The sequence below is a fragment of the Chenopodium quinoa genome, unplaced genomic scaffold, assembly GCF_001683475.1.
Source record: "Chenopodium quinoa cultivar QQ74 unplaced genomic scaffold, ASM168347v1, whole genome shotgun sequence".
In the NCBI taxonomy this organism is placed as follows: Eukaryota; Viridiplantae; Streptophyta; class Magnoliopsida; order Caryophyllales; family Amaranthaceae; genus Chenopodium; species Chenopodium quinoa.
In genome coordinates, this window is record NW_018744996.1 from 173994 (window position 1) to 182719 (window position 8726).

Below are 8726 nucleotides of genomic sequence, written 5' to 3' on the forward strand. Positions count from 1 at the left end.
TTTGTTTAATTAATTCCAAGTAGTATCATGATAAGTATTGGTTGGAATTTGTTGATTGGATTGATTTGGTGATTGATTTGTGAAGTATGAATTATTTGAGATGAATTGGTGATTGGAATAAATTATGTTGGCATGTTGAATATGAACCACACTTTTATTATTGGCATGATTAAGAGCATGTTTAATTAAACTAATTGTTTAATTTGGTTTGGAATATTGAAAAGGAATTTTATTATGGTTCATATATTTTTTATTGATGCTATAAGAATGAGGAATGAGCTATTTAAGTGTCTATGTACACAAGGATTAAATTATGTTTTTGGTGCCCAAGTACTCTTAAGGTGTTTTAAACATTGAGGGATAGGATTTGTGGCACATTATGCATTTAAGGTGTTATTTAACACCGAGGTAGTTTAAAAAGGGTTCAACTATAAATTTATGTGGTCACTAATTATTCAAGAATTTAAATTGGTATGTTTGAATGCTTGGATAAATTATAGTGTTTGATTTGTGTTGTGTTTGAGAGTCATCACCAAGTCTAATAATTTGTAAATAACGTAAAGTGAAAGAGATTAAGCACCAAAACTCTTGGAACGTATATACCTTGAGTATGAACATATGGGGGGAGTTATGGGGTTTTATATTTAACCATAACTTCTACCGGGAGTACAGGACGCTGTATATTCCTTTTTATTATGCGCAGGAGCTCCGCCACTTACAAGTGGTTTATACTTTCACGGTTAGCTCCCGTGTTAATACCCCTTTATTGGGGCAGGTTAGGGGGGAAACCCGTTCGATGCGTAATCAAGCTAAATAATTGGAGTAGTTATTGTCTAGTTAGGTGTTGAGTGTCTTGTATGCTTGTGAACAGGTGCAACAAGGTAAGTTGTGTGTTGATAGGATGCAAGCATGTTAGTGTGTTTTATTACGCTTATGTACTCAGCATTGCCGATTGTGTGTTTGCATGTTTGTTGGCCTTGTCTTTACCTTGGCCCTACGACGACCCATTTCTAATGGCTAGTAGAGGGGACAAGTAGAGAGAAGCTTTCAGGTGATGAAGCATATCAAGCATGATGGGTTTGAGCGAAGAGGGTTACATGTTTCTTGTTTGTTGTTTAGTTTATTGAATTATTCATGTAATTGTTGACACTAACATTAGTTAATGTTTATATTTACTTTGGTTTTAAAGGGCCTTTAATGGTTCTAAGTTATTGTTTTAGTGTAAGTTGGTTTAAAATTTGAGTTGATTTATTAAACTTTACTTCATTTAAGTTTTTGTAAAAGATAGTCTTCCGCTGTGTGTCTTTGATAATTGCCTTGGCCGTTTTCACGGTGGCGATAATGTCTTAGATTTTCCTTTTACGTATTTTAAAAAGGGGAAAAATGGGTATTTTAAAGGAAAGGAATTTCTAGGGTGTTACACAGTCTGGGTTATCTAACTGTGTTCCTGGATGGTTGTGGCTGATGTAGCTCATCTGAAGCGGGTGAAGCATGAATCCAATTGTCGGGCAATTGGATATGGCTTCCTTCCTTTCTCATTCTCTACACTTGGGGGATTAGAGAAGGAGGCGGTTGCATTGCTGAAGCGGATCCAGAAATTCTCGAAGACTCAAAATATTGGGGCACGTGCTGCTGCTCATATTTTCACTAGAATAGGATTTACAAACAACAACAACAACAACAACAACAACAACAACAATATCACAACATTAGGACAACATTAACTAATATTATCACATTAACTAATATTAACTAACATCAACTAACACTAACATTAACTAATATCACAACATTAACTAATATTAACTAACATTAACATTAACATTAACTAATATCACAAAAATAACTAATATTAACTAATAATACTAATACTAATTACTCAAATTATCACAAAAATAATAATAATTACAATAAAAATTATAATTATCATAGAAAGATTACATTAATAAATTTGATTATATTACACTAGGTGAAAAAACGAATTTCCCACCGGTTCAAACCCCCCCTTTCCCACCGGTTTTGAATCGGGTTCTATTTGGGGGGTGCTAAAACCCCATAGATTTCGCACCGGTTCAAAACCGGTGGGAAAAAGGACTTTTTGCACCGGTTTTTAGGAAAAACCGGTGCCAAAAACTAGACTTTTCGCACCGGTTTTTTTCTTAGAACCGGTGCGAACAGTCTCCAAAAATTAAAAAAAAACTTTTAGCACCAGTTCTTTACTAAAATCGGTGCCAAAAGTATCCCAAAAAAATTAAAAAAAAAAAAAATTGCATTTTTTTCACTTAAATTGTACAAATATTTATATATAATCATAATATACATAAAACACATATATTTTCTTCAATATTTGTGTCATACATCCATTAAAGAGCACTACATCTTTGATAAATAGAAAAAAAAAAAAAACAGACTGCAGACTGCTCCCACTGACCCCAAGCCTGCAACAGAGAATGAGACAGCACAGCCACACCACGACTAGCAACCCAAGCAGCAGCTACAAGCAAATCAGCAACCAGAAGAAGCTACACCACGGCTAGGCAGCCAGAACCAGACCCAGCACGAGCTGTCAAAATTGCCAGCCACATTCATGGCCCTGTCTCTTGCTGTTCTTCCATTCAAGAGAGAAAATCTGGTTTGCTAGCTTGGCCGAGGAGATCTTTTTCGTTATCTTATTGCCCTAAAATTGCATTCAGCACCATTCATGACATTCAGCGCATTGGAACAGACATGATAGACGTTAAAGAGGCATAATATGGAGAAAACCAGCATAAAACCTATTGCTAACCAAGTGTCCATATGAAAAAATACAAAATAATCTGTACTGAAGATGAGCTCCATGCTTATACATGGAGGGAAAAAACAAATAAATCGAGTTTATAAAGAGGGAAAAAAAAGAGGGGGGGGGGGCTGAACAGGTGAACTTACCTCTATGCCCAAAAGTGCATTCAGTCCATCCTCCAAACATCCCAACAAATATGCATCCTACAAAAGAGATGTGTATATTAGCAAATGTCCTTTTCATAGCCATGAAACAAGCAGGCTTCATAATTCAGTGACTCACCAATGAGCATGCCACCCCACAGACCAAAAATCTCACACTCACTTCATCGTCATGGATTTTAACAGCAGAAAGATTACTCCCAGAGCCATCTTCTTCATCACCATCATTAGCCTCGGTCAAAGCAACTTCAACAATGGGATCCTCCCTAAGAAGAGATGGCCCCCCAGATTACAACCAGCCATTTGGCTGTTCCGGGGAACCACTGCATTGTTCCGAATTCAATAAAGACTAAATGATGCATGAGCCAGTTGGAAAGCATCCCAGGTATGGCAGGGCGTACTGCATGGAAAAAGAGTTAAATTATAGTTCCTAAACATATCAACATACATAAGCAATAAACACCACACAATCAGGTTTTTCTCCATGCATTTGATCAGTAACACATGCCATATACTAATATTAACTGATCCCAAATTAAGGTACTCTAAAGCTTATGCTAAGAACAAGCAATAAGTCTATACTTGTTGTTGAGGATATTGATTGTACTCTTGGGTTGCCCAACTGCAGAGGGAATTTGGACGGCTCATTCGACAATGATGAGGACTATGTACGTGTTAATGAGCATCATACATCAAAGGTATGTTCTGTATTACAATTTCCTTAGCTTATTACCAATTTACTTAATCATATCATATGAACTTTAAAGGAGTCATTGTTCTGCATACAAATAAGTTTTGTATCAATAAATTGAAAAAGTACTTTTTAATCTTATATCAAAATTGCATATGACAATACAATTTATACAAAAACATAGTAAATCTGCATAGATCAAAAGTACCAATTTCTCAGCAAAATCCAATTGAAGAGAACAGAGAAAAATCTAATTCACATTGGTACATGTAATGAATACAGCATGAAATATACGGACTTACAGAGTATGTTATATGTACACTTAATGAATAGTTCAATTCGTAAACTTTGATCAGAACAATTTTAGTTTCGATAATCAGGTTTGAAATAGTTTGTTTTTATTAATCTGGCTCATGTCATGTGACAAAGTTTTACACTAGCTTTCATTGGCCTACTGCAACCCTCCTTTATCCAGGCTTGGAACTGGCAGCGGGAAACCCAGTAGCGGAGTTTTGTTAATCTGGTTGTCTAGTAAAAATACCCCTTCTGGACATATTTACTTCTCGCATGCATATCTCACTTCTTGTATTTGTGATGACATGATTTTGTAGTAGTTTACATATCTATATTCACCCCATCATCTAGTTTAAGTTGTGGTACATTAGTATATGTAACTACAAATTTCAAACATGCTGAAGATTAGATTATATGCTTGGAGTATACTTATATTCTATATCATTTTGATGTGATTACTACTTAGCAAAGGAATATTAGAGAGGATAAATTTATACCTTCCATATCTCTTCCTCGGAATAAAGACCAAGTGGATCCACATTGGTTCTCACCGTTCCTTGAAATAGTACCGGCTCTTGTGGAATGATCCCAAAGCGAGACCTTAGATCATGCAAGCCAATCTTGCAGATATCGATGCCATCAATTATTATCTTCCCTCCATAAGGTTCAACTAGCCTGAAGAATACCTGTATAAGGGTGGACTTTCCACTCCCTGTGCGACCAACAACCCCAATTTTCTTGCCTCCTCTTATGCCAAGTGTGATACCTTTTAGAACTAATGGGGTGTTTGACCTATACCTTACCTGTTCACGGTTGCAGGACATCCATTCATGAGGTAAAATCAACATAACAGAACAAGAAAATACAAGAGCCTAAATGTAAATACCACATATAAACTCCTTTATTCCTAGTATTTACATCTTTTTTGCTCTGGTATGGATTATTTCTGATATCTAGTACGCTAGAGATTGGACAGATGATCTTAAAACCAAATCAGCAAATCTGCATTGGTTCAAAGATTTTTATTTCTGATAAGACTGCATAATCTTAGTGTTGTGATCTTCTAGGGATGTTGCCATTCACCTTTCCTAAAGTCATTTAAGATTCCATATCATACAAACCTTAATCAATTACAGAAATCAAAGTATCTTTTGTGCAGAATCCCCTTGACCTAATACAATAGTCAAATTGTCCCATCCCCTTATCATTAAGGAATTAATTTCTTCGAGGTAACTTCAAGATAGATTTGCCAACACCATCCTCCATTTATCACTCAGCTAAAAAGTAGCTTGGAAAAATCAACCATCCTCCAAACTCTTATAATCTAAATATGCATTTATAGAGGAGTTCCAATAATCAGATTGCACGCATCAATATTAAACTTATTAACCTCTCAAATTTGCGTAGCTTAAAACAGGCAGAGATTTATAGTTTACAATTTGTAGATTAGTTTTTAAACAATAAATAAAATAAAATAAAAACAGAAAAGGTAAAATAGTTTTTAGAGCCATACCACCAATCTTCGAGGTGTACCAAAATGCCAGAAGTTGGATCAGACACTGGCTTACTCTTTTGTTCACCTCCTTTTCCAGAAGTTGTTTCATTATTAACTCTCTGATTTTGATTTTCATCTCTGGCTCCTGTTGATTTGAGCCTTTACCATCAGAATCACTCTGTCAAAACAGAAAAATTGAGTGCAAAGTCTTCTTTGTTGCATATTTGCGTTCATAGATGATAGCTACAACAATGATGACATAGTCAATTTTGAGTATTCATCTTGTAAATGCCTATTCAATCAAACTCCAATTTGAGAACAGATTCGACAAACAATAAGAACATACTTGGTAAAAATTACTGCAGCAACACATTTAATAGAACTGTAACACTCTCTGATGGACTTAAAAAAGATGGACCATAGTGACTGCTTTGTCACAGGTGCCCGCCTAGCAGTCTCAGTCATGAATAGTTGAATAAAGAGCGGAGACATGATCAAGAGAGGAATTGACAGCTGAAATTAATGTAACACTATCAGTAAGAGAAATGCTAACAACCAAGATAACTCACAGTAAACAGCAACATCTTAAGAGGTAAAAACATGCCTCAAATATGTACTTTCCCGGAATAAACTTTGCTAGCAAACTCCCCAGACATATGAAGCAAACATTACACCTGTGATCCAACTAAATGCTGCAACTCTTTTGTCATCCTCAACTACATCTGCCTATCAGAGAGTGACTTTTATTCTTAGTCATTTCCATTTACAAATTCCAAATGACAACTTGAGTAATATCTTACCGCATAGGCAATAGCAATGCAGAATACACTCCGGAGACTTAGAATGTAGGAAAGACAACGAAGAGCGAAGTATGCATATATGAATGCCCTGGACTTGTTAATGGCAAGAAGAACTGAATGGAAAAAAAAAAAACAGGAAAGATGTTGAGCAACACAAATCATCAAGGAAAACAGGTCATAAAGTAGTACATATGAGACACTGATTTGCAATTTAAGGAAGCTGGTAAAGGGTGCAACTACTACAAGTCTTTTACCACTGAAAAAGAGAACACACTACAGGCATGGAGGCACCCTATATATGTACCGATGATGTATATCTATTTCAGAGTGCAATTGACCAAAAACAGAGTTATACAAAACAATTCATTATCTTTTCAAGCTTATAGAAGTTCCAATTTACCAAAGGGAAATAAGAGATAGGTAGAGTGAGATGCTGATCAAATTACATACCAGATTCGACAACCCTAAAACAACAACAAAATCAACCAACAATTCATCAATCGCAACGAAGAACCAAATTGAGAACAGCAAAAAAAAACCATAAGGAAGCGAAATCGAAGCAAACCAGGAGAAGCATTTTCACAATGTTTGTAAGGCATTAGAAACTAAAAGGATATCAACACCTTCAGGGAGAAATCTGAGGGATAGAAAGTCATTTGCTAAACCTAGTGAGTCACGATTAACAAAGTGCACAAGCTGCAAAAAATAAACACATTCAGTCAGGGAAAAAAATCATACTATCACCCCTCCAAACAGAAAGAATTATGTTAAAGGACACAAGATATGTAAGCCAATTTAGTATTTTGCACAACTAACAGCAGCAATAGCTAGAAATTATTTCCAGCATGGATCTCGTCCCGCTAACACCAGGGTCAAGCAAAGTCACATCCAGCCTTACCTCTATTGGCTCTAAGCTCTACCTTAATTAAGATGTGTAACTTATGCCAGCAGCTATACTTCATTCTCACCAGTCATAAAAATGTGGCTTTTACTGAATTTTAATTACAGATGTACAAAAAAATTAATTTGGGCAAATTTTCAGGGAAGGCCAAGCCCTTGCACGCATGCCCCTACAAAGGTCTGCCTCTGTGGCCATCATTGTCTATTAGGCTCAGAAGGGAATTTCGTTGCTACAGAGTTTGCAACACAGGTATATGTGATCCCACTTGTAAAAATTTGAGTTTTTTTCTTTAGGCCACAACCCAACCCAACTGTTACAACATAATCCACCCAAAATCTCAAAGCAAACCACAAAAAATAGAAAACCCTAAATCAACGACTAACCCTAGATTGCGAAGCTATTCAATAGACTAGGAAGACCACGAAATATTTCTTACCTCGAAGCTGCTACAATGGAGTTGGAAAGCTCAGAATGCGCTTCAATGGAGGTCACAAAGCTCGACAGTATGCGCTTCAATGGAGGAGATAGCTATATATGGAGAGAAAGAGAGGAGTTGCGCGGCAATGGAGGTGAGAAAGCCCAGGGAATGCGCTTCAATGGAGGACAACCTATGCGTGAAGGAGATGGTGAGGGCAGGCGAGAACGAGAGAAGAAGATTAATTGAAGGGGAAGCAGGGGAATGAAATTGTTCGTGCTGAAGGAATTGAAGAAGAAGAGTATTTGACGGTTTTTTTTTTTAATTTGCGTACTTTCTCCACCGGTTTGGGTTGAACCGGTGGCATATCCATTTACCCTTTTTTTTTTTAAACAACACATTTAGCACCAGTTCGAACCGGTTCGAAAACATACATTTGCCACCGGTTTCAAAGGAACCGGTGCGAAAAGTAAATATCCGAATCCCGCCCAAATCTTTTCCCACCGGTTTTTAAGAACCGGTGGGAAAAGGGGGGTGCCTTTTTCAATTTTTCTACTAGTGTTAATTAATTAATCAATCAAAAAAAAAAAAATTAGACTTCTGCCCAAAATTTCCGGATCCACTTAGGTCAATTGGTCCATATTATGCTTAGTAATATTTTATTAGTAAACCCCGTAAAATAGTAAACTAGATGAATTAACACTAATCAAGTAACTAGATGTGGCGTGAAGTCTGTCGTTAACTGACAGATTTGATATGGCGTGAAGTCCAACTGTACAGCCGTGTTGTTACGTGGATGCCCAGTCATGGTAGAAGTACATATCATCAGGTGAAAATTACAATTGCATCCTCAAGGTAATAAATTGAAATACCATAACAGCCCCTAGATTAACAAAGTTCAGCAATCATATCTAAAGGGCACGCATTTCATAACTTTAACAATCAGCAGTAATGTAATTTGTATGATCGTATCATCTATTTTTTCTTTTACAGAAATAAAGGTTTTGACTTCACTTCCACTTTTCACATTCAATGTCTAATTGCTTTATAACTAATTAAAGAAACAACTTAAAAACAAGCATTATTTCAACACAACGAGTCAACGTTTGACTCCAACGCTGCAGCAGATGAATTACGATTTGCAAGGAGGCAAGGGATCACCACACAAGCACAAATTATGCTGAAACGAC

General features: G+C 36.4%; 2 long non-coding RNA genes across 2 annotated transcripts; both read right to left on the reverse strand.

The window, feature by feature from the left end:
• Positions 1-2306: 2306 nt before the first annotated feature.
• Positions 2307-5934, reverse strand: LOC110707201. The gene is made up of 6 exons (XR_002508435.1): positions 5767-5934; positions 5439-5598; positions 4423-4728; positions 3062-3340; positions 2926-2982; positions 2307-2677 (listed from the first exon to the last, which is right to left on the reverse strand). It is a non-coding gene; the product is annotated as an uncharacterized LOC110707201 (long non-coding RNA).
• Positions 5935-6030: 96 nt separating this feature from the next.
• Positions 6031-8243, reverse strand: LOC110707202. The gene is made up of 3 exons (XR_002508436.1): positions 7558-8243; positions 6221-6916; positions 6031-6146 (listed from the first exon to the last, which is right to left on the reverse strand). It is a non-coding gene; the product is annotated as an uncharacterized LOC110707202 (long non-coding RNA).
• Between the last annotated feature and the right edge of the window lie 483 nt (positions 8244-8726).